We start from the raw sequence: 21246 nt of genomic DNA, 5'->3' as shown, positions 1-21246 counted from the left end.
AGCAGACACATTAGGGGGATGCTCATGCTTATTATGGCATTGTCTGCACTAACCAGCCGTGTGCATTTCTCAAAACACTGAAGGACTTGACACATGTCTTGTATCTTCGACCACTGCACACCTGACAACTCCATGTCTGCCATCCTACTGCCTGCCCGTGTATGTGTATCCTCCCACAAAAACATAACAGCCCACCTCTGTTCGCACAGTCTCTGAAGCATGTGCAGTGTTGAGTTCCACCTTGTTGCAACGTCTATGATTAGGCGATGCTGGGGAAGGTTCAAAGACCGCTGATAGGTCTGCATACGGCTGGAGTGTATGGGCGAATGGCGGATATGTGAGCTAAGTCCACGCACTTTCAGGAGCAGGTCGGATAACCCCGGATAACTTTTCAGGAAGCACTGCACCACCAGGTTTAAGGTGTGAGCCAGGCAAGGAATGTGTTTCAGTTGGGAAAGGGAGATGGCAGTCATGAAATTCCTTCCGTTATCACTCACTACCTTGCCTGCCTCAAGATTTACAGTGCCCAGCCACGACTGCGTTTCTTTCTGCAAGAACTCGGACAGAACTTCCGCGGTGTGTCTGTTGTCGCCCAAACACTTCATAGCCAATACAGCCTGCTGACGCTTGCCAGTAGCTGCCCCATAATGGGACACCTGGTGTGCAACAGTGGCAGCTGTGGATGGAGTGGTTGTGCGACTGCGGTCTGTGGACGAGCTCTCGCTTCTGCAGGAGGACGATGAGGAGGAGGAGGGGGTGCGAACGGCTACAGTCAACTGTTTCCTAGACCGTGGGCTAGGCAGAACTGTCCCAAAATTGCTGTCCCCTGTGGACCCTGCATCCACCACATTCACCCAGTGTGCCGTGATGAACACGTAACGTCCCTGGCCATGCCTACTGGTCCATGCATCTGTTGTCAGGTGCACCTTTGTGCTCACAGATTGCCTGAGTGCATGGTCGATGTGCTCTTTAACATGCTGGTGGAGGGCTGGGATGGCTTTTCTGGAAAAGAAGTGTCGACTGGGTAGCTCGTAGCATGGTACAGCGTAGTCCATCAGGGCTTTGAAAGCTTCGCTTTCAACTAACCGGTAGGGCATCATCTCTAACGAGATTAGTCTAGCTATGTGGGCGTTCAAACCCTGTGTACGCGGATGCGAGGCTAAGTACTTCCTTTTTCTAACCATAGTCTCAGGTAGGGTGAGCTGGACTGGAGAGCTGGAGATCGTGGAACTAGCGGGGATGCCGGTGGACATGGCAGACTGAGAGACGGTTGGAGACGGTATTGTTTCCACCGGTGCCCTAGATGCTGTGTTTCCTACTACGAAACTGGTGATTCCCTGACCCAGACTGCTTTGGCCTGGCAAAGAAACCTGCACAGATACTGCAGGTGGTGCGGAAAATGGTGGCCTTAGAGTGACGGCAGGGATGTAGCGTTGCTGACTAGCTTCATTGGCCGAGGGTGCTACAACCTTAAGGGACGTTTGGTTTGTAGTCCAGGCTTGCAAATGCATGGTGGTTAAATGTCTATATGCATGCAACTTGTATTGAGACTTTTCAGATTCTGACCTCTGCTTAAGGTAGTTGAACATTTTTGACAGATGACTTTGCGCTGATCCATTGGATGTTGTTTAAAAAAATGCCAGACTGCACTCTTTCGAGCCTCGGATCCCTTTTCAGGCATTGCAGACTGAGCTTTAACCAGATGACCACGCTGTCCTCCAACAGGTTTTGGCTTTGCCACGCGTTTTGGGCCAGATACGGGCCCGGCAGATGGAACCTGTTGCGATGTTGATGCCTGCTGCGGCCCCTCCTCCTCCGCTTCAGAACTACTGCCGCCTGCACCCTGTTCCCCCAATGGCTGCCAATCGGGGTCAAAAACTGGGTCATCTATAACCTCCTCTTCTAGCTCGTGCGCAACTTCGTCTGTGTCACCATGTAAGTCGGTGGTAGAGCGTTCGTGACGGGGCAACATAGTCTCATCATGGTCTGATTCTGGATCAGTACCCTGCGAGGGCAATGTTGTGGTCTGAGTCAAAGGACCAGCATAGTAGTCTGGCTGTGGCTGTGCATCAGTGCACTCCATGTCAGATTCAACTTGTAATGGGCATGGCCTGTTAACTGCTTCACTTTCTAAGCCAGGGACGGTATGTGTAAATAGCTCCATGGAGTAACCCGTTGTGTCGCCTGCTGCATCCTTCTCTGTTGTTGTTTTTGCTGAAGAGGACAAGGAAGCGACTTGTCCCTGACCGTGAACATCCACTAACAACGCGCTGCTTTTACATTTGCCAGTTTCAAAAGAGGAGGCAAAAGAGCTAGAGGCTGAGTCAGCAAGGTAAGCCAAAACTTGCTCTTGCTGCTCCGGCTTTAAAAGCGGTTTTCCTACTCCCAGAAAAGGGAGCGTTCGAGGCCTTCTGTAGCCAGACGACGAACCTGCCTCCACAGCTCCAGACTTAGGTGCAATATTTGTTTTCCCACGACCACCTGATGCTCCACTACCACTACCATCATTACCAGCTGACAATGAACGCCCACGGCCACGACCTCTTCCACCAGACTTCCTCATTGTTTTAAAAACTTAACCAAAGTAACGGTATTTGTTGCTGTCAAACAACTTACACGGTGAGCTATAACTTCAGTATGATTTAGATATCCCTTTACAGGTGGGTGAGACCGCAAGGAAAATCAGGCACAATGTTACACACTCTTTTTTCGGTGGCACCAAATGAGAGAGATGCCACACACGCAGGACTGTCACTCAAGCACAAATGTCAATATTGATCTCCCACTTATTTTTTTTTATTTTTTCAAGGAGAATTTAGAAACCTAATAAAAAATAAAAAAAATAGCCTTTCTATGGCCCACTATTTGAGAGACAGAGATGGCACACCCAGAAGTCAGGAATGGCACACAAGCAGAAAGGCCAATATTAATCTTCCACTGTTTTTTTTTTTCAGGGAGACTTTAGAAACCAAATAAAAAAAAAAAAAAGGCTTTCTATGGCCCACTATTTGAGAGACAGAGATGGCACACCCAGGAGTCAAGAGTGGCACACAAGCAGAAAGGCCAATATTAATCTCCCACTGATTTTTTTTTATTTTTTCAGGGAGAATTTAGAAACCAAATAAAAAAAAAATTCATAGGCTTTCTATGGCCCACTATTTGAGAAAGAGAGAGATGGCACACCCAGGAGTCAGGAATGGCACACAAGCAGAAAGGCCAATATTAATCTCCCATTGATTTTTTTTTATTTTTTCAGGGAGACTTTAGAAACCAAATTAAAAAAAATAGGCTTTCTATGGCCCACTATTTGAGAGACAGAGATGGCACACCCAGGAGTCAGGAGTGGCACACAAGCAGAAAGGCCAATATTAATCTCCCACTGTTTTTTTTTATTTTTTCAGGGAGAATTTAGAAACCAAATAAAAAAAAAATAGGCTTTCTATGGCCCACTATTTGAGAGAGAGAGATGGTACACCCAGGAGTCACGAATGGCACACAAGCAGAAAGGCCAATATTAATCTCCCACTGTTTTTTTTTTATTTTTTCAGGGAGACTTTAGAAACCAAATAAAAAAAAAATAGGCTTTCTATGGCCCACTATTTGAGAGACAGAGATGGCACACCCAGGAGTCAGGAATGGCACACAAGCAGAAAGGCCAATATTAATCTCCCACTGATTTTTTTTTATTTTTTCAGGGAGACTTTAGAAACCAAATAAAAAAAAATGATTTTTTCAGGGAGAATGTAGAAACCAAATAAAAAAAAATGATTTTTTTCAGGGAGAATTTAGAAACTAAATAAAAAAAAAATGTAATAGGCTTTCTATGGCCCACTATTTGAGAGAGAGAGATGGCACACCCAGGAGTCAGGAATGGCACACAAGCAGAAAGGCCAATATTAATCTCCCATTGATTTTTTTTTATTTTTTCAGGGAGACTTTAGAAACCAAATTAAAAAAAATAGGCTTTCTATGGCCCACTATTTGAGAGACAGAGATGGCACACCCAGGAGTCAGGAGTGGCACACAAGCAGAAAGGCCAATATTAATCTCCCACTGTTTTTTTTTATTTTTTCAGGGAGAATTTAGAAACCAAATAAAAAAAAAATAGGCTTTCTATGGCCCACTATTTGAGAGAGAGAGATGGTACACCCAGGAGTCACGAATGGCACACAAGCAGAAAGGCCAATATTAATCTCCCACTGTTTTTTTTTTATTTTTTCAGGGAGACTTTAGAAACCAAATAAAAAAAAAATAGGCTTTCTATGGCCCACTATTTGAGAGACAGAGATGGCACACCCAGGAGTCAGGAATGGCACACAAGCAGAAAGGCCAATATTAATCTCCCACTGATTTTTTTTTATTTTTTCAGGGAGACTTTAGAAACCAAATAAAAAAAAATGATTTTTCAGGGAGAATGTAGAAACCAAATAAAAAAAAATGATTTTTTTCAGGGAGAATTTAGAAACTAAATAAAAAAAAAATGTAATAGGCTTTCTATGGCCCACTATTTGACAGAGAGAGATGGCACACCCAGGAGTCAGGAATGGCACACAAGCAGAAAGGCCAATATTAATCTCCCATTGATTTTTTTTTATTTTTTCAGGGAGACTTTAGAAACCAAATTAAAAAAAATAGGCTTTCTATGGCCCACTATTTGAGAGACAGAGATGGCACACCCAGGAGTCAGGAGTGGCACACAAGCAGAAAGGCCAATATTAATCTCCCACTGTTTTTTTTTATTTTTTCAGGGAGAATTTAGAAACCAAATAAAAAAAAAATAGGCTTTCTATGGCCCACTATTTGAGAGAGAGAGATGGTACACCCAGGAGTCACGAATGGCACACAAGCAGAAAGGCCAATATTAATCTCCCACTGTTTTTTTTTTATTTTTTCAGGGAGACTTTAGAAACCAAATAAAAAAAAAATAGGCTTTCTATGGCCCACTATTTGAGAGACAGAGATGGCACACCCAGGAGTCAGGAATGGCACACAAGCAGAAAGGCCAATATTAATCTCCCACTGATTTTTTTTTATTTTTTCAGGGAGACTTTAGAAACCAAATAAAAAAAAATGATTTTTTCAGGGAGAATGTAGAAACCAAATAAAAAAAAATGATTTTTTTCAGGGAGAATTTAGAAACTAAATAAAAAAAAAATGTAATAGGCTTTCTATGGCCCACTATTTGAGAGAGAGAGATGGCACACCCAGGAGTCAGGAATGGCACACAAGCAGAAAGGCCAATATTAATCACCCACTGATTTTTTTTTATTTTTTCAGGGAGACTTTAGAAACCAAATAAAAAAAAATAGGCTTTCTATGGCCCACTATTTGAGAGAGAGAGAGATGGCACACCCAGGAGTCAGGAGTGGCACACAAGCAGAAAGGCCAATATTAATCTCCCACTGATTTTTTTTTATTTTTTCAGGGAGACTTTAGAAACCAAATAAAAAAAAATAGGCTTTCTATGGCCCACTATTTGAGAGAGAGAGATGGCACACCCAGGAGTCAGGAGTGCCACACAAGCAGAAAGGCCAATATTAATCTCACACTGATTTTTTTTTATTTTTTCAGGGAGAATTTAGAAACCAAAAACAAAAAAAAATAAATAGGCTTTCTATGGCCCACTATTTGAGAGAGAGATGGCACACTCAGGACTGGCACACAAGCCCAAAGGCCAATATTAATCTCCCACTGTTTTTTTTTTTTCAGGGAGAATTTATAAACCCCACAAAAAAAAACTGAAAAATAAAAAGGCTTTCTATGGCCCACTATGTGAGAGAGATGGCACACACAGGGATGGCACTCTAGCAGAAATGCCAATCTTAATCTCCCACAACTTATTTTTTTAGGGAGAATTAAAAAAAAAAAAAAAAAAAATAGGGACTGTTCTACAATTACTATCTCCCTGCAGTAATCTCAGCCAGGTATGGCAGGCAGCAATAAGGAGTGGACTGATGCACAAATTAAATAAAAAGTGTGGACAAACAAACAAGATAGCTGTGCAGAAAGGAAGGAACAACAGGATTTGTGCTTTGAAAAAAGCAGTTGGTTTGCACAGCGGCGTACACACAGCAATGCAGCTATCAGGGAGCCTTCTAGGGCAGCCCAATGAGCTACAGCGCTGAGGAAAAAAAATGTAGCTTCCACTGTCTCTGCAAACAAAAGGTGGTGCCAATCACTGCAATGCCCTTCTCTAAGATGGTGGGGACCAGGACCTATGTCATCACGCTGCCCACACTCTGCGTCCACCTTCATTGGCTGAGAAATGGCGCTTTTCGCGTCATTGAAACGCGACTTTGGCGCGAAAGTCGCGTACCGCATCGCCGACCCCACACAGGGCTCGGGTCGGGTTTCATGAAACCCGACTTTGCCAAAAGTCGGCGACTTTTGAAAATGAGCGATCCGTTTCGCTCAACCCTACATGAGACCTTTATTACTGTATGGAACAATATATAGTGGTCATTACACTATATTTAGCATTATATGGGGCCAATTATAGTGTATGAGGTAATATAAGGTTAATTTTACTGTATGGAGCAATACAGCTCTGGCAAAAATTTAGAGACCACTGCAAAATGTTCAGTTTGTCTAATTTTTCTGTTTATTGGTATATTTTTAAGTAAAATGTAAATTATTATTATTATTATTATTTATATAGCACCATTGATTCCACGGTGCTGTACATGAGAAAGGGTTACATACAAATTACGGATATCACTGACAGTAAGCAAATTAACAATTACAGACTGATACAGAGGGGTGAGGACCCTCCCCTTGTGAGCTTGCATTCTACAATTTATTCAACAAACTTCTGACAACATGTCTCCGAATTTCCATGCAATAAATTTTGTAGTTTTTTTCTGAAAAGGAGATACGGTCAAAATAAAAAAAAAAAACAGTGTTTTCAGACCTCAAATAATGCAAAAAAAACAAGTTCATAATAATTTAGAAACAACAATACTAATGTTTTTGCTCAGGAAGAGTTCAGAAATCAATATTTTGTGGAATAACCATGATTTTTAATCACAGCTTTCATGCGTCTTGGCATGCTTTCCACCAGTCTTTTACACTGCTCCAGGCACAAAAATGTAAGCAGTTCTTTGTTTGATGGCTGGTGACTATCCATCATTCTCTTGATTACATTCCAGAGGTTTTCAATGGGGTTCACGTCTGGAGATTTGGCTGTCTATGACAGGGTTTTGATGTGGTGGTCTCTTAATTTTTTCCAGAACTCTATTTAGTGTGAACATAAAAATGGTTATTTTGAATCCATATTGAAATATACAGAATGCATTCAGACCATGACAGAGCAGCATTGCTGGTCATTAATGTTGAGTAGGGTTGAGCGACCTTGACCTTTTTAGAGTCGAGTCGTGTTTCGCGAAACCCAACTATCTTAGAAGTCGAGTCGAGTGGAATCGGCCGATTATGGCGAAAAGTCGGGTATCGCCCGAAACACGAAACCCAATGCAAGTCAATGAGGGAGCATAGTCGGCAGTGAGTGGAGGCCAGGAAAACACCTACACTGCCTATTTTAATGGCAAAAACATCCATTCTTGTTACAGAAGCTTGTCAATCGTAATTTACCTTATAATAATTGGAAGGCATTTGAAATTGGGGGTCATTTGGCTAAAGTTGTGGGGGGTAGGGCTGGTTCAAGTAATTAGTGGGCCCAGTAAATCTGGACCACGTCACGGCAGTGGAGCAGGGAGAGGTAAGTATTTCAACTTTGCAAGTGCTGTGATCCTGAGCAAGCAGGGGGGGCCCACTCGTTGGCATTGGCACTGGCACAGGGCCCCTCAAAGTACAGCGGTGTGTTTGCACGGTGGGGGCGCCTCCCACCGGCAGCAACACTTTTGCGTACTATGAGAGGCCCTGTGCCAGTGACGTCGCCAACTAGTATTCCTCCCCCCACCTGATGAAGGAACCTGCACTTTCATCTGCACCTTCCTCTTTGTCCCCGTGTAAGGTGGTATGGTATGCGGGAAGAGGAACCTGACTTTCAGCAGGGTCACAATCTTGCTGTGTAGCGTGCACGGGGAATTTTGCGTTATGGGTCAATGTACCAGCAGACTCATCTATCACTGGCTGGGCAATGGGCAGGATGAGGAGGAAACACAGATATAGGCCCAAAGAATAAAGTGGGCTAAATGCAGATCAAAATTGGTAACACAGGACTAACCAGGGGGCATTGCAGTGGAGGACAACTGGAATGAGAGGCTGACACAGAGAGTAGGCCCAAATCAGTAAGTAGTCGAAATGCAGTTCAAAATTGGCAACCGTAGTAAACAGGCGGCACAGCTTTGTTCAGTGGAGGAGAACAGCAAGGAGTGGCAGACACCGATAGTAGGCCCCAACCCAACTAGTAGGCCAAATGCAGTCTAACATTAACAACTACTTAACGAGAGCCTGAAAATGGAATTTCAGGACAGGAAACCAGGAGAACAGCAAGGAGTGGCAGACACCGCTAGTAGGCCCCAAACCAACTAGTACGCCAAATGCAGTAGTTCCATTTAACTACAATTTAATGAGAGCCTGAAGATAGAAGTTCAGGAAAGGCAACCTGGAGAACACCTTGGAGTGTAACACACCATCTCTCTACACCCCATACCCAATTTGTAGGCCTAATGCAGTGTAGTTTTCAACAACTACTAAAAGAGAGCATGAAGATCGAAGCAATGTGGACGAAACCTGAGGAACACCTTGGAGTGTAACACACCATCTCTCTACACCCCATACCCAATATGTAGGCCTAATGCAGTGTAGTTTCCAACAACTACTAAACAAGAGCATGAAGATCGAAGCAATGGAGAGGAAACCTGGGGAACACCTTGGAGTGTAACACACCATCTCTCTACACCCCATACCCAATTTGTAGGCCTAATGCAGCGTAGTTTCCAACAACTACTAAACGAGAGCATGAAGATCGAAGCAATGGAGAGGAAACCTGGGGAACACCTTGGAGTTTAACACACCATCTCTCTACACCCCATACCCAATTTGTAGGCCTAATGCAGCGTAGTTTCCAACAACTACTAAACGAGAGCATGAAGATCGAAGCAATGGAGAGGAAACCTGGGGAACACCTTGGAGTGTAATACACCATCTCTCTACACCCCATACCCATTTTGTAGGCCTAATGCAGCGTAGTTTCCAACAACTACTAAACGAGAGCATGAAGATCGAAGCTCAGAAAAGGCAACCCGGAGAACACCTTGGAGCGGCAGACACTGGTAGTAGGCCCCAACCCAAGTGCTAGCCCCACTGCAGTTAGATTAAAAAGACTACTAAACGAGAGCCTGAAGATCAAAGCTCAGAAAAGGCAACCCGGAGAACACCTTGGAGCGGCAGACACTGGTAGTAGGCCCCAAACCAAGTACTAGCCCCACTGCAGTTAGATTAAAATGACTACTAAACGAGAGCCTGAAGATCAAAGCTCAGAAAAGGAAACCCGGAGAACACCTTGGAGCGGCAGACACTGGTAGTAGGCCCCAACCCAAGTACTAGCCCCACTGCAGTTAGATTAAAAAGACTACTAAACGAGAGCCTGAAGATCAAAGCTCAGAAAAGGCAACCCGGAGAACACCTTGGAGCGGCAGACACTGGTAGTAGGCCCCAACCCAAGTACTAGCCCCACTGCAGTTACATTAAAAAGACTACTAAACGAGAGCCTGAAGATCAAAGCTCAGAAAAGGCAACCCGGAGAACACCTTGGAGCGGCAGACACTGGTAGTAGGCCCCAACCCAAGTACTAGCCCCACTGCAGTTAGATTAAAAAGACTACTAAACGAGAGCCTGAAGATCAAAGCTCAGAAAAGGCAACCCGGAGAACTCCTTGGAGCGGCAGACACTGGTGGTAGGCCCCAACCCAAGTACTAGCCCCACTGCAGTTAGATTAAAAAGACTACTAAACGAGAGCCTGAAGATCAAAGCTCAGAAAAGGCAACCCGGAGAACACCTTGGAGCGGCAGACACTGGTAGTAGGTCCCAACCCAAGTACTAGCCCCACTGCAGTTAGATTAAAAAGACTACTAAACGAGAGCCTGAAGATCAAAGCTCAGAAAAGGCAACCCGGAGAACACCTTGGAGTGGCAGACACTGGTAGTAGGCCCCAACCCAAGTACTAGCCCCACTGCAGTTAGATTAAAATGACTACTAAACGAGAGCCTGAAGATCAAAGCTCAGAAAAGGCAACCCGGAGAACACCTTGGAGCGGCAGACACTGGTGGTATGCCCCAACCCAGGTACTAGCCACACTGCAGTTAGATTAAAAAGACTACTAAACGAGAGCCTGAAGATCAAAGCTCAGAAAAGGCAACCCGAGAACACCTTGGAGCGGCAGACACTGGTAGTAGGCCCCAACCCAAGTACTAGCCCCACTGCAGTTAGATTAAAAAGACTACTAAACGAGAGCCTGAAGATCAAAGCTCAGAAAAGGCAACCCGGAGAACACCTTGGAGCGGCAGACACTGGTAGTAGGCCCCAACCCAAGTACTAGCCCCACTGCAGTTAGATTAAAAAGACTACTAAACGAAAGCCTGAAGATCAAAGCTCAGAAAAGGCAACCCGGAGAACACCTTGGAGCGGCAGACACTGGTGGTATGCCCCAACCCAAGTACTAGCCACACTGCAGTTAGATTAAAAAGACTACTAAACGAGAGCCTGAAGATCAAAGCTCAGAAAAGGCAACCCGGAGAACACCTTGGAGCGGCAGACACTGGTAGTAGGCCCCAACCCAAGTACTAGCCCCACTGCAGTTAGATTAAAAAGACTACTAAACGAGAGCCTGAAGATCAAAGCTCAGAAAAGGCAACCCGGAGAACACCTTGGAGCGGCAGACACTGGTAGTAGGCCCCAACCCAAGTACTAGCCCCACTGCAGTTAGATTAAAAAGATTACTAAACGAGAGCCTGAAGATCAAAGCTCAGAAAAGGCAACCCGGAGAACACCTTGGAGCGGCAGACACTGGTAGTAGGCCCCAACCCAAGTACTAGCCCCACTGCAGTTAGAATAAAAAGACTACTAAACGAGAGCCTGAAGATCAAAGCTCAGAAAAGGCAACCCGGAGAACACCTTGGAGCGGCAGACACTGGTAGTAGGCCCCAACCCAAGTACTAGCCCCACTGCAGTTAGATTAAAAAGATTACTAAACGAGAGCCTGAAGATCAAAGCTCAGAAAAGGCAACCCGGAGAACACCTTGGAGCGGCAGACACTGGTGGTAGGCCCCAACCCAAGTACTAGCCCTACTGCAGTTAGATTAAAAAGACTACTAAACGAGAGCCTGAAATCAAAGCTCAGAAAAGGCAACCCGGAGAACACCTTGGAGCGGCAGACACTGGTAGTAGGCCCCAACCCAAGTACTAGCCCCACTGCAGTTAGATTAAAAAGACTACTAAACGAGAGCCTGAAATCAAAGCTCAGAAAAGGCAACCCGGAGAACACCTTGGAGCGGCAGACACTGGTAGTAGGCCCCAACCCAAGTACTAGCCCCACTGCAGTTAGATTAAAAAGACTACTAAACGAGAGCCTGAAGATCAAAGCTCAGAAAAGGCAACCCGGAGAACACCTTGGAGCGGCAGACACTGGTAGTAGGGCCCAACCCAAATACTAGCCCCACTGCCATTAGATTAAAAAAACTACTAAACGAGAGCCTGAAGATAACAGCTCAGAAAAGGCAACCCGGGGAACACCTTGGAGCGGCAGACACTGGTAGTAGGCTTTAAACCAAAAATTTGGGTCAATGGAGTTTATAAAATGTTCCAGGGGTACACAGGCAGCATTGGTGTGGTAAGCGGAGGACAATTTATTTTTGGGACTGCAGACAGACTTAGTAGGCTGTCCCCTGTGTACCATGCATCCACAACATTAACCCAGTGCGCCGTAATGGACATGTAACCTTTCGTGGACATGCCTACTGGTCCATGCATCTGTTGTCAGGTGCACCTTTCTACTATTATATTGCCTGAGAGCATGGACAATGCGGATTTTTACATGATGGTGGAGGGCTGGGATGGCTTTTCTTGCAAAAGAAGTGACGACTGGGTAGCTCTTACTGTGGTACAGCGTAGTCCATCTGGGCTTTATAATTATAAAATAAAGGAAAAAAGTAGGTTGTATGCACTTTAAAATAGGTTCCAGGGGTACACGGGCGGCAGTGTACAGGTCACTGGAGGACTAGTGGAAAGAAGGGACCGCAGACAGGCTTCGAAGGCCTAACATAATAAAATTGGGCTGTAGGCACTTTAAAATTGGTTCCAGGGGTACACGGGCAGCAGTGGTCTGGTCAGTGGAGGACTAGTGGAAAGAAGGGACCGCAGACAGGCTTCGAAGGCCTTACATAATAAATTAGGGCTGTAGGCACTTTAAAATTGGTTCCAGGGGTACACGGGCAGCAGTGGTCTGGTCAGTGGAGGACTAGTGGAAAGAAGGGACCGCAGACAGGCTTCGAAGGCCTAACATAATAAAATTGGGCTGTAGGCACTTTAAAATTGGTTCCAGGGGTACACGGGCAGCAGTGGTCTGGTCAGTGGGGGACTAGTGGAAAGAAGGGACCGCAGACAGGCTTTGAAGGCCTAACATAATAAATTTGGGCTGTAGGCACTTTAAAATTGGTTCCAGGGGTACACGGGCAGCAGTGGTCTGGTCAGTGGAGGACAAGTGGAAAGAAGGGACCGCAGACAGGCTTCGAAGGCCTAACATAATAAAATTGGGCTGTAGGCACTTTAAAATTGGCTCCAGGGGTACACGGGCAGCAGTGGTCTGGTCAGTGGAGGACTAGTGGAAGGAGGGACCGCAGACAGGCTTCGAAGGCCTAACATAATAAAATTGGGCTGTAGGCACTTTAAAATTGGTTCCAGGGGTACACGGGCAGCAGTGGTCTGGTCAGTGGAGGACTAGTGGAAAGAAGGGACTGCAGACAGGCTTCGAAGGCCTTACATAACAAATTTGGGCTGTAGGCACTTTAAAATTGGTTCCAGGGGTACACGGGCAGCAGTGGTCTGGTCAGTGGAGGACTAGTGGAAAGAAGGGACCGCAGACAGGCTTCGAAGGCCTTACATAATAAATTTGGGCTGTAGGCACTTTAAAATTGGTTCCAGGGGTACACGGGCAGCAGTGGTCTGGTCAGTGGAGGACTAGTGGAAAGAAGGGACCGCAGACAGGCTTCGAAGGCCTAACATAATAAAATTGGGCTGTAGGCACTTTAAAATTGGTTCCAGGGGTACACGGGCAGCAGTGGTCTGGTCAGTGGAGGACTAGTGGAAAGAAGGGACCGCAGACAGGCTTCGAAGGCCTAACATAATAAAATTGGGCTGTAGGCACTTTAAAATTGGTTCCAGGGGTACACGGGCAGCAGTGGTCTAGTCAGTGGAGGACTAGTGGAAAGAAGGGACCGCAGACAGGCTTCGAAGGCCTAACATAATAAAATTGGGCTGTAGGCACTTTAAAATTGGTTCCAGGGGTACACGGGCAGCAGTGGTCTGGTCAGTGGAGGACTAGTGGAAAGAAGGGACCGCAGACAGGCTTCGAAGGCCTAACATAATAAATTTGGGCTGTAGGCACTTGGAATTTTCTTGCAGGGGTACACAGGCAGCATTGGTGTTGTCAGCGGAGGCCGATTGTAATGAGTGTCTGCCAGTTAGTAGTCCCAAACAATAAATACATGTTAATGTCTCGCATTACAACAAAACGAAACCACCAAAGGGTGCAATCATTAGGTACTGGGGTGGGCTCCTCTGCGTAGTTTCAGACCTAGTAATTTGGCGCAAAGTATTTACATAGTTACATAGTTACATAGTTATTAAGGTTGAAGGAAGACTATATGTCCATCTAGTTCAACCCATAGCCTAACCTAACATGTTGATCCAGAGGAAGGCAAAAAAACCCCATGTGCAAAGAGTAAGCTCCACATTGGGGAAAAAAATTCCTTCCCGACTCCACATACGGCAATCAGACTAGTTCCCTGGATCAACGCCCTATCAAGGAATCTAGTGTATATACCCTGTAACATTATACTTTTCCAGAAAGGTATCCAGTCCCCTCTTAAATTTAAGTAATGAATCACTCATTACAACATCATACGGCAGAGAGTTCCATAGTCTCACTGCTCTTACAGTAAAGAATCCGCGTCTGTTATTATGCTTAAACCTTTTTTCCTCCAACCGCAGAGGATGCCCCCTTGTCCCTGTTTCAGGTCTATGATTAAAAAGATCATCAGAAAGGTCTTTGTACTGTCCCCTCATATATTTATACATTAAAATAAGATCACCCCTTAGTCTTCGTTTTTCCAAACTAAATAGCCACAAGTGTAATAACCTATCTTGGTATTGCAGACCCCCCAGTCCTCTAATAACCTTGGTCGCTCTTCTCTGCACCCGCTCCAGTTCAGCTATGTCTTTCTTAAACACCGGAGACCAGAACTGTGCACAGTATTCTAAGTGTGGTCGAACTAGTGACTTGTATAGAGGTAAAATTATGTTCTCCTCATGAGCATCTATGCCTCTTTTAATGCATCCCATTATTTTATTTGCCTTTGTAGCAGCTGCCTGACACTGGCCACTGAATTTAAGTTTGTCATCCACCCATACACCCAGGTCTTTTTCATTGACGGTTTTGCCCAGAGTTTTAGAATTAAGCACATAATTATACATCTTATTACTTCTACCCAAGTGCATGACCTTACATTTATCCCCATTAAAGCTCATTTGCCATTTATCAGCCCAAGCTTCTAGTTTACATAAATCATCCTGTAATATAAAATTGTCCTCCTCTGTATTGATTACCCTGCAGAGTTTAGTGTCATCTGCAAATATTGAAATTCTACTCTGAATGCCCCCTACAAGGTCATTAATAAATATGTTAAAAAGAAGAGGGCCCAATACTGACCCCTGTGGTACCCCATTTACTTGGGTAAATATAGGACACTGCCCCGGACTATGTTAAGTACCATCATACATGTCAATGTAATGGTATTGTCAGTGGCTGGAATTTAAGGATGTCAGAACATAGACTAAACATTGGTGGAACTGTGAGAGATAATTGTGCAAGTGATACAGGAATGTTTGAGCTGGGGGTGGGGGAACTCTCTTGTGGCCGGAGGTACAGGCCCAGGGCCCCTCATGTTACAACAGTGTGTCTGATGTTGGGTGCGCACCACCACCGCCGGAGACACTTTATTGTACTATGAGGGACCCAGTGGCAGTGCCGTCGACCAAAAGCAGGCACACTCACCTCTTCAGACAAACAGCACTCTCACGGGTGCTTGCGCCAAGTGGCGATACCACGGCCCCGTGTGGGGAGTTTGGCCATTTAGGGAGGTGTAAACATGTCGTATGCTGGACAATCAGGTGCTGCAAATTACGAGTTTGGAAAAGTCATTCAGAGTAGTCCACAGGCAAGACCTTTTCATAGGAAAGCTAGGTGTCGGCCGGGCAAGGTGGGGCAAAAGATTTCGAAATCCAGTTGTGGTTCATTTTAATGAAGGTTAGATCATCAACATTTTGGGTAGCCAGACGAGTCCTTATTTTGGTTAATATTGAACCTGCAGCACTAAATACTCTTTCTGATAGGACACTAGCTGCCGGGCAAGCAAGCTCCTGCAATGCATATTCTGCCAATTCTGGCCAGGTGTCTAATTTGGATGCCCAGTAATCAAATGGGAATGACGGTTGAGGGAGAACGTCGATAAGGGATGAAAAATAGTTTATAACCATACTGGACAAATGTTGTCTCCTGTCACTTTGAATTGATGCTGCAGTGCCTGTCCTGTCTGCGGTCATAGCAAAATCACTCCACAACCTGGTCAGAAAACCCCTCTGTCCAACGCCACTTCTGATTTCTGCCCCTCTAACACCTCTGGTCTGCTGGCCCCTGCAGCTCGTGTGAGAACGATCACGGGCGCTGTGTGCTGGGAATGGATTGTTTGGTTGCTAATATTAGTTCCAAGTTCTCATGTGGCATAATATTTTGCAATTTGCCTTTATAGCGAGGATCAAGGAGGCAGGCCAACCAGTAATCGTCATCGTTCATCATTTTAGTAATGCGTGTGTCCCTTTTGAGGATACGTAAGGCATAATCCGCCATGTGGGCCAAAGTTCCAGTTGTCAAATCTGCGGTTGTGCTTGGTTGAGGGGCAGTTTCAGGCAAATCTACGTCACTTGTGTCCCTCAAAAAACCAGAACCCGGCCTTGCCACGCCACCAATTTCCAGTGGCCCCGGAAAAGCTTCCTCATTAAAAATATAATCATCCCCATCATCCTCCTCGTCCTCCTCCTCCTCTTCGCCCGCTACCTCGTCCTGTACACTGCCCTGACCAGACAATGGCTGACTGTCATCAAGGCTTTCCTCTTCCTCTGCTGCAGACGCCTGATCCTTTATGTGCGTCAAACTTTGCATCAGCAGACACATTAGGGGGATGCTCATGCTTATTATGGCATTGTCTGCACTAACCAGCCGTGTGCATTTCTCAAAACACTGAAGGACTTGACACATGTCTTGTATCTTCGACCACTGCACACCTGACAACTCCATGTCTGCCATCCTACTGCCTGCCCGTGTATGTGTATCCTCCCACAAAAACATAACAGCCCACCTCTGTTCGCACAGTCTCTGAAGCATGTGCAGTGTTGAGTTCCACCTTGTTGCAACGTCTATGATTAGGCGATGCTGGGGAAGGTTCAAAGACCGCTGATAGGTCTGCATACGGCTGGAGTGTATGGGCGAATGGCGGATATGTGAGCTAAGTCCACGCACTTTCAGGAGCAGGTCGGATAACCCCGGATAACTTTTCAGGAAGCACTGCACCACCAGGTTTAAGGTGTGAGCCAGGCAAGGAATGTGTTTCAGTTGGGAAAGGGAGATGGCAGTCATGAAATTCCTTCCGTTATCACTCACTACCTTGCCTGCCTCAAGATTTACAGTGCCCAGCCACGACTGCGTTTCTTTCTGCAAGAACTCGGACAGAACTTCCGCGGTGTGTCTGTTGTCGCCCAAACACTTCATAGCCAATACAGCCTGCTGACGCTTGCCAGTAGCTGCCCCATAATGGGACACCTGGTGTGCAACAGTGGCAGCTGTGGATGGAGTGGTTGTGCGACTGCGGTCTGTGGACGAGCTCTCGCTTCTGCAGGAGGACGATGAGGAGGAGGAGGGGGTGCGAACGGCTACAGTCAACTGTTTCCTAGACCGTGGGCTAGGCAGAACTGTCCCAAAATTGCTGTCCCCTGTGGACCCTGCATCCACCACATTCACCCAGTGTGCCGTGATGAACACGTAACGTCCCTGGCCATGCCTACTGGTCCATGCATCTGTTGTCAGGTGCACCTTTGTGCTCACAGATTGCCTGAGTGCATGGTCGATGTGCTCTTTAACATGCTGGTGGAGGGCTGGGATGGCTTTTCTGGAAAAGAAGTGTCGACTGGGTAGCTCGTAGCATGGTACAGCGTAGTCCATCAGGGCTTTGAAAGCTTCGCTTTCAACTAACCGGTAGGGCATCATCTCTAACGAGATTAGTCTAGCTATGTGGGCGTTCAAACCCTGTGTACGCGGATGCGAGGCTAAGTACTTCCTTTTTCTAACCATAGTCTCAGGTAGGGTGAGCTGGACTGGAGAGCTGGAGATCGTGGAACTAGCGGGGATGCCGGTGGACATGGCAGACTGAGAGACGGTTGGAGACGGTATTGTTTCCACCGGTGCCCTAGATGCTGTGTTTCCTACTACGAAACTGGTGATTCCCTGACCCAGACTGCTTTGGCCTGGCAAAGAAACCTGCACAGATACTGCAGGTGGTGCGGAAAATGGTGGCCTTAGAGTGACGGCAGGGATGTAGCGTTGCTGACTAGCTTCATTGGCCGAGGGTGCTACAACCTTAAGGGACGTTTGGTTTGTAGTCCAGGCTTGCAAATGCATGGTGGTTAAATGTCTATATGCATGCAACTTGTATTGAGACTTTTCAGATTCTGACCTCTGCTTAAGGTAGTTGAACATTTTTGACAGATGACTTTGCGCTGATCCATTGGATGTTGTTTAAAAAAATGCCAGACTGCACTCTTTCGAGCCTCGGATCCCTTTTCAGGCATTGCAGACTGAGCTTTAACCAGATGACCACGCTGTCCTCCAACAGGTTTTGGCTTTGCCACGCGTTTTGGGCCAGATACGGGCCCGGCAGATGGAACCTGTTGCGATGTTGATGCCTGCTGCGGCCCCTCCTCCTCCGCTTCAGAACTACTGCCGCCTGCACCCTGTTCCCCCAATGGCTGCCAATCGGGGTCAAAAACTGGGTCATCTATAACCTCCTCTTCTAGCTCGTGCGCAACTTCGTCTGTGTCACCATGTAAGTCGGTGGTAGAGCGTTCGTGACGGGGCAACATAGTCTCATCATGGTCTGATTCTGGATCAGTACCCTGCGAGGGCAATGTTGTGGTCTGAGTCAAAGGACCAGCATAGTAGTCTGGCTGTGGCTGTGCATCAGTGCACTCCATGTCAGATTCAACTTGTAATGGGCATGGCCTGTTAACTGCTTCACTTTCTAAGCCAGGGACGGTATGTGTAAATAGCTCCATGGAGTAACCCGTTGTGTCGCCTGCTGCATCCTTCTCTGTTGTTGTTTTTGCTGAAGAGGACAAGGAAGCGACTTGTCCCTGACCGTGAACATCCACTAACAACGCGCTGCTTTTACATTTGCCAGTTTCAAAAGAGGAGGCAAAAGAGCTAGAGGCTGAGTCAGCAAGGTAAGCCAAAACTTGCTCTTGCTGCTCCGGCTTTAAAAGCGGTTTTCCTACTCCCAGAAAAGGGAGCGTTCGAGGCCTTCTGTAGCCAGACGACGAACCTGCCTCCACAGCTCCAGACTTAGGTGCAATATTTGTTTTCCCACGACCACCTGATGCTCCACTACCACTACCATCATTACCAGCTGACAATGAACGCCCACGGCCACGACCTCTTCCACCAGACTTCCTCATTGTTTTAAAAACTTAACCAAAGTAACGGTATTTGTTGCTGTCAAACAACTTACACGGTGAGCTATAACTTCAGTATGATTTAGATATCCCTTTACAGGTGGGTGAGACCGCAAGGAAAATCAGGCACAATGTTACACACTCTTTTTTCGGTGGCACCAAATGAGAGAGATGCCACACACGCAGGACTGTCACTCAAGCACAAATGTCAATATTGATCTCCCACTTATTTTTTTTTATTTTTTCAAGGAGAATTTAGAAACCTAATAAAAAATAAAAAAAATAGCCTTTCTATGGCCCACTATTTGAGAGACAGAGATGGCACACCCAGAAGTCAGGAATGGCACACAAGCAGAAAGGCCAATATTAATCTTCCACTGTTTTTTTTTTTCAGGGAGACTTTAGAAACCAAATAAAAAAAAAAAAAAGGCTTTCTATGGCCCACTATTTGAGAGACAGAGATGGCACACCCAGGAGTCAAGAGTGGCACACAAGCAGAAAGGCCAATATTAATCTCCCACTGATTTTTTTTTATTTTTTCAGGGAGAATTTAGAAACCAAATAAAAAAAAAAATTCATAGGCTTTCTATGGCCCACTATTTGAGAAAGAGAGAGATGGCACACCCAGGAGTCAGGAATGGCACACAAGCAGAAAGGCCAATATTAATCTCCCATTGATTTTTTTTTATTTTTTCAGGGAGACTTTAGAAACCAAATTAAAAAAAATAGGCTTTCTATGGCCCACTATTTGAGAGACAGAGATGGCACACCCAGGAGTCAGGAGTGGCACACAAGCAGAAAGGCCAATATTAATCTCCCACTGTTTTTTTTTATTTTTTCAGGGAGAATTTAGAAACCAAATAAAAAAAAAATAGGCTTTCTATGGCCCACTATTTGAGAGAGAGAGATGGTACACCCAGGAGTCACGAATGGCACACAAGCAGAAAGGCCAATATTAATCTCCCACTGTTTTTTTTTTATTTTTTCAGGGAGACTTTAGAAACCAAATAAAAAAAAAATAGGCTTTCTATGGCCCACTATTTGAGAGACAGAGATGGCACACCCAGGAGTCAGGAATGGCACACAAGCAGAAAGGCCAATATTAATCTCCCACTGATTTTTTTTTATTTTTTCAGGGAGACTTTAGAAACCAAATAAAAAAAAATGATTTTTTCAGGGAGAATGTAGAAACCAAATAAAAAAAAATGATTTTTTTCAGGGAGAATTTAGAAACTAAATAAAAAAAAAATGTAATAGGCTTTCTATGGCCCACTATTTGAGAGAGAGAGATGGCACACCCAGGAGTCAGGAATGGCACACAAGCAGAAAGGCCAATATTAATCTCCCATTGATTTTTTTTTATTTTTTCAGGGAGACTTTAGAAACCAAATTAAAAAAAATAGGCTTTCTATGGCCCACTATTTGAGAGACAGAGATGGCACACCCAGGAGTCAGGAGTGGCACACAAGCAGAAAGGCCAATATTAATCTCCCACTGTTTTTTTTTATTTTTTCAGGGAGAATTTAGAAACCAAATAAAAAAAAAATAGGCTTTCTATGGCCCACTATTTGAGAGAGAGAGATGGTACACCCAGGAGTCACGAATGGCACACAAGCAGAAAGGCCAATATTAATCTCCCACTGTTTTTTTTTTATTTTTTCAGGGAGACTTTAGAAACCAAATAAAAAAAAAATAGGCTTTCTATGGCCCACTATTTGAGAGACAGAGATGGCACACCCAGGAGTCAGGAATGGCACACAAGCAGAAAGGCCAATATTAATCTCCCACTGATTTTTTTTTATTTTTTCAGGGAGACTTTAGAAACCAAATAAAAAAAAATGATTTTTTCAGGGAGAATGTAGAAACCAAATAAAAAAAAATGATTTTTTTCAGGGAGAATTTAGAAACTAAATAAAAAAAAAATGTAATAGGCTTTCTATGGCCCACTATTTGAGAGAGAGAGATGGCACACCCAGGAGTCAGGAATGGCACACAAGCAGAAAGGCCAATATTAATCACCCACTGATTTTTTTTTATTTTTTCAGGGAGACTTTAGAAACCAAATAAAAAAAAATAGGCTTTCTATGGCCCACTATTTGAGAGAGAGAGAGATGGCACACCCAGGAGTCAGGAGTGGCACACAAGCAGAAAGGCCAATATTAATCTCCCACTGATTTTTTTTTATTTTTTCAGGGAGACTTTAGAAACCAAATAAAAAAAAATAGGCTTTCTATGGCCCACTATTTGAGAGAGAGAGATGGCACACCCAGGAGTCAGGAGTGCCACACAAGC

The sequence above is a fragment of the Ranitomeya imitator genome, chromosome 3, assembly GCF_032444005.1.
Source record: "Ranitomeya imitator isolate aRanImi1 chromosome 3, aRanImi1.pri, whole genome shotgun sequence".
In the NCBI taxonomy this organism is placed as follows: domain Eukaryota; kingdom Metazoa; phylum Chordata; class Amphibia; order Anura; family Dendrobatidae; genus Ranitomeya; species Ranitomeya imitator.
This window is presented reverse-complemented; position numbering follows the sequence as displayed.